This window comes from Salmo salar, chromosome 10 (assembly GCF_965601325.2).
Source record: "Salmo salar chromosome 10, fSalSal1, whole genome shotgun sequence".
NCBI classification, from domain to species: domain Eukaryota; kingdom Metazoa; phylum Chordata; class Actinopteri; order Salmoniformes; family Salmonidae; genus Salmo; species Salmo salar.
In genome coordinates, this window is record NC_138300.1 from 64,530,950 (window position 1) to 64,536,949 (window position 6,000).

Consider the following 6,000-nt stretch of genomic DNA (forward strand, 5'->3'; position numbering starts at 1 on the left):
TCTTTGAGGTCCTCAGAAAATGTCAAAAACATTTAGAAAAATTGCACCTAATATGACCAGAACGTTCTCAGCATACATATTAAAGCAGATTGGAATAAATCCCCATTATATTTTTCATTCATAGGACATTTAACTACACAAGCACTTCCATATTTTTCAACTTCATATATTGATAATCAGCACATGTGGGATTTGAACCTGCATTGTTATTTCCCAAGTTAGGTCTTTTATCTTCTGGGCCACCAGGGAAGCTCTTTGTTATAGTTTTTTTCCAGTATATAACCATGGTAGTATGGTCAATCAGGAATTGACAACAATAGAAAAGGTTTCCCAGAGTTGATTTCATATTCATATTGCGGCTTAGTTTAATAAAAGGGCCTCCCTGTTGGTACTTTGGTACTTTAGATAAACACATTTCCCAGAGAAGGGGCCAGGGATGGGCTTCAGGCCACTGTTTAGAGTCAGACCTAGGGCTATGGTGGTCATGAAATTTTGTCAGCTGATGATTGTCAAGCAAATGACTGCTGGTCTCACGGTGATTGATTGTTAATTAACATGAACAGATTTAGCATCTCTTGGCTTCCACACATCTACATTATAAAAAGTACATTTACTATAGCCTACACCATCACAATAAATGCATTATTTATTTAAAAGAAACATGATATGAAAAAAAATGTAGTCTCTTTCAGAAGAACAGAATAGCAGACTCTGTGTTGTCCTTACGTTAGGCACTGATCTGGCTATGCCAAATGGCTTTGGGCTAGTTCATTTAGCAGACAAGATTTGCTAAGAATTCCGTTTATATTATTTTATAGTATGAAGAATACAATTGAACATAACTGAATAAAATAGAAAGTATATTTTCTCCAAATGATTTGAGGGAGTGCACACATGCGGCTATTCTGTGTTGAGTGGTTAACAAAGAAACAGGTACTCCTATAAGCTTAAAAATGAATTGAGAGTTATTATGTAACTTTAGTTTTGATGCAAACATTATGTTTGATACAAATGTTTTGATTTTTAATACATTTTAAGGCTGCATGATGCCACTCTAATGATGATTTGAAAAAAGTCGCATGAAAGGCATGAGCTCTGCTTTGTTTTTTGCACAGGCTGCACACACTTCATCAGTCTCTCATTCACAATTTGACAAGCACTTGATAATGCCTCAAATTTCCCGGCGGCATCTCTTTTGTGTGACCATAATGTCCCCTAAAAAAAATCCATGCCTTTTGCGGCCAGTGACTGTTGTGCCCTTGGGCTGAATATATTAATTATAATTCCCTTCTCCCGGCTGCGTACTGCGAAGCACCTCTCACGCAGTACGGTATAAACGCGAATTATTCAAAATGCAATCAATTAGCGGGAAAACACCATTCGCAAAAGTGACCACAAATGCGATTATGCATGTAATGCGTTTATTATAAATGTGTAATTTTATGGTGAAAATGATCTTCCCCAAATTATAAAAAAAATCCCGCTGCATGTGTACTATCGGCTAGGCTACATGAGGTGTGCGACTATGATTTGAAAAAAGGCATGCACTGTTTCTTGCCTTACTGCACATAAGCTGGGCATCGTTCACAAGTGATAATATATAATTCACAAGTGATATGCTAATATTGTCACACATCAGACTATTCTTGATTTAATCTTGCCTACATCTACTCAGTAATATATGTGTGATTTTAAATTTTTATTTAGAATGGACAACTTTCATGCCCCTTTCTCAAAACAGAGGAAGGGGAAGAAACACATGTCATCTATGCACTTAAATAGCGAATAGAGGACACTTTTCCCATGGTTAATTTTCATGCCAGCCAGGTAGGCTATACCCCGTTGTAAAGTAGGACAGTTGAGAAATAAATATAGTAGGCGTAGCCTATAGAAAGCTGATGGGAGCCTCCTCTTTTTAATAGAGGCCGTCACTGTTATCTCATGCAATTGCATAGCCTATAGAAATAATGCGCAGCATGAGCTCATGTGCTCTCACTATGTGTTTGAGTAGATTTTTGATTACATTTGCATTGAGGTCGGCGTGATTAGAGGGACAATAGAGTGCTGCGTACCAGGCAGTTAGCAAGTTTGGTAGGCTACTAATGACCATCAGCAGCATCAGAGCTTGGAGAAGCCTAACTACCGTGACTAAATGGCCACGTGGAATTTGACTGCCGTCATGACTTGTGACCCCTGATGTGGCGGTAATACGGTCACCGTATGTCACGTCAGTATGAATGATTCGGGATTCGTAATAGGGTTTTTTATTTCTTACCCAAATTACAGCGTGCCATGTAAAGGCACGGGGACGAAGACCAAACAAACACTATACAAAACAAAGGGTAGAAACCCAAAACAAAAGAGCGAGGAGTACTTCGAATAAATAACACAAGCGCCCAATGATTAACCCACGGGACGAGACCCGTAATCATCTGCGCAATCCACAATGGCACGAAAGCCAAAACACACAGCACAGGTACTCACACGCACCAATGGACATAGTAACAATAATCAACAGCACCATGGTGAACAAAGGGCACATATAGACAAATAAAATCAGTGGGAATAAGGGACAGGTGTGCGCAATGAAAGTTCAAGAGGGATCCATGACACCATAAGAGCCCTAGTCAGACCCACAGAGAGAGAGAGAGAGAGAGAGAGAGAGAGAGAGAGAGAGAGAGAGAGAGAGAGAGAGAGAGAGAGAGAGAGAGAGAGAGAGAGAGGCACAATCATCACCTGTCTAGTTTACACTAAAATTACTATTGAATTGTGTTTTCTGATGCTGTAGTTATGTAGTGTATGCATGTGTGAGCTTGTGTGTTTGTGTGTTGGCGTGTGTGTTCCCCCCTCCTTTATCCCAGCCCTCCTCCTCATCCCCTCAGCGCAGCAACCACTAGTCGTGTAAACAGACAGTGCTCCAGAGGAATGCTGGACTCTGTGACCTCACGCCATGCACTGCTACAGTGCAATGGATTCAGCTGTACAAAGGCCCCCCCATGCTGTGCTCTCCAGCCTCGAGCTGAGTCCTCCACCCCGCCGCTGCCCGCCCGCCCGCCATCCCAGAGCAGAGGCCCCTCAAGGCAGAAAGAAAACACACCTACTTCATCCAACACCGCCGACACACACATGCACACAAACACATGCACACAAGGGAACACACACACACACACTGTTCCCTCCCTCCCTCAACGCAGCTGTCAGAGCAGCTACATCACTAGTTCCTGAGTCTAAAATTTTTCTTCTTACCCTCACCCTATGCCCTGCTAGACTTATAGAAGTAGCCTGTACTGTACCAAGACCAGTAGATGTACCATAGCAACTTTAAAACATCTATAGAAGTAGCATAACTACTTTAAAACAAATATAGAAGTACCCTAATTACTTTAAAAACACCTGTAGACGTACCCTAACTATTATAAAACACCTATTGAAGTACCCTAAATACATTGAAACACCTATAGAAGTACCCGAACTACTTTAAAACAGCTATAGAAGTACCCGAACAACAATTAAACCACCTATAGAAGTACCCTAACGAAATTAAAACACCTATAGAAGTACCGCAACTACATTAAAACACGTATAGGTGTACCCTAAATACTTTCAATAAAAACTGTAGAAGTACCCTAACTACATTATAACACGTATAGAAGAACCCTAACTACATTAAAACCCCAACAGAAGTAGCCTAACTCCTTTAAAACACCTATAGAAGGACCCTAACTACTTTAAAACACCTATAGAAGTAGCCTGTGCTGTACCAAGACCAGTAGAAGTACCATAACTACTTTAAAACATCTGTAGAAGTAGCCTAAACACTTTGAAACACCTATAGAAGTAGCGTAACTACTTGAAACCCCTATAGAAGTACCCTAACTACTTTAAAACACCTATAGAAGTACCATAACTACATTAAAAAACACCTATAGAAGTACCCTAAGTACATTAAAACACATATAGGTGTACCCTAAATATTTTTTTCAAACTATAGAAGTACCCTAACTACAATAAAACACCTATAGAAGAACCATACCTACATCAAAACACCGATAGAAGTAGCCAAACTATTTTATAAACACCTATAGAAGGACCCTAACTACTTTAAAACATCTATAGAAGTAGCCCGACTACATTGAAACACCTATAGAAGTAGCCTGTACTGTACCAAGACCAGTAGAAGTACCATAACAACATTAAAACACCTATAGAAGTTACCCAACTACATTAAAACACCTATAGAAGTAGCCTAACTACATTAAAAACACATATAGGGGTACCCTAAATACTTTTTTTTAAAGACTAGAAGATCCCTAACTTCATTTAAACACCTATCGAAGTACCCTAACTACATTAAAACACCTATCGAAGTACCCTAACTACATTAAAACACCTATAGAAGTACCCTAACTACTTTTAAACACATCCAAAAGTAGCCTAACTACTTTAAAACACCTATAGAAGTAGCCAGTACTGTACCAAGACCAATAATATTACCATAACTGCTTTAAAACACCTATAGAAGTACCATAACTACATTAACACACGTATAGGGGTACCCTAAATACTTTTTTAAAAGACTATAGAAGATCCCTAACTTCATTAAAACACCTATAGAAGTACCCTAACTACTTTAAAACACCTATAGTGGTGGCCTGTACTGTACCAAGACCAGTAGAATTACCATAACTACTTTAAAACACCTATAGAAGTACCCTAACTACTATAAATCACCTATAGAAGTAGCCTAACTACTTTAAAACACCTGTAGAAGTAGCTTAAATACTTTGAAACACCTAAAGAAGTAGCCTATGTGGCAAACCTCTTCAAAGTTAGGAGCGTTTGTCACAAATTAAGTGGGAAACTGTCACCAAAGTCAGCCCAGAATGAAAGTTATTTCGAACATGACAGTACCTGTGTGTTTGTTTCGCTGTCCTGGTCCACCCAGGCCACAGGTAAGGTCAAGGATAGCAGGGATCGGTGCACAAATCTGGTTCTCGGTAGGTCCAGGTCTAAACGCCAACAGGTAAGTCCAAAACAGTCCAGCTCATACACGGTAAATCCAGCCAATGTAGATTGTCTCTTTCCCTATGGTTCATAGATCTCTCTCTCTCTCTCTCTCTCTCTCTCTCTCTCTCTCTCTCTCTCTCTCTCTCTCTCTCTCTCTCTCTCTCTCTCTCTCTCTCTCTCTCTCTCTCTCTCTCTCTCTCTCTCTCTCTCTCTCTCTCTCTCTCTCTCTCTGTATCTCTCTCTCTCTCTCTCTCTCTCTCTCTCTCTCTCTCTCTCTCTCTCTCCTCCTGGTTTTTCTTGACCTTTTATCTGTGGGTCGGCTCCACCTTCTGAGGGTTACCCTTGCTTCTGGGAATTGTCGGCCATTTTGTGATCTGTAGTTCTGATCGGGGTGGCCATTTTAGTGATCGGGCAGAGCCCTTTTATTAGTTCTGCCCTCACATATCTGCCATTTATCACTCGACCCCCTTCTTTGCCACACCTAACTACTATAAAACACCTATAGAAGTAGCCTAACTACTTTAAAACACCTATAGAAGTAGCCTAACTACTATACATCACATATAGAAGTAGCCTAACTACTTGAAACCCCTATAGAAGTACCCTAACTACATTAAACACCAATAGAAGTAGCCTAACTACTTTAAAATACCTATAGAAGTACCCTAACTACATTAAAACACCTATTGAAGTAGCCTAACTACTTTAAAATACCTATAGAAGTACCCTAACTACATTAAAACACCTATAGAAGTAGCCTAACTACTTTAAAACAAATATAGAAGTACCCTAACTACTTTACAACACCTATAGAAGTAGCCTGTACTGTACCAAGACCAGTAGAATTACCATAACTACTTTAAAACACCTATAGAAGTAACCTAACTACTTTAAAACATCTATAGAAGTACCATAACTACATTAAAACACCTATAGAAGTAGCCTAACTACTTTAAAACAAATATAGAAGTACCCTAACTACTTTAAAACACC

The 6,000-nt window shown here is 39.5% G+C and overlaps 1 long non-coding RNA gene across 1 annotated transcript in view; it reads right to left on the reverse strand.

Annotated features, from left to right (window-relative positions):
• LOC145858597 (uncharacterized) overlaps window positions 1-5,133 on the reverse strand; it is a 51,827-nt gene extending 46,694 nt beyond the window's left edge. Inside the window, exon 1 of the long non-coding RNA XR_014379050.1 lies at window positions 4,912-5,133. This is a non-coding gene — a long non-coding RNA (uncharacterized LOC145858597). The remainder of the gene's footprint in view (window positions 1-4,911) is intronic.
• Between the last annotated feature and the right edge of the window lie 867 nt (window positions 5,134-6,000).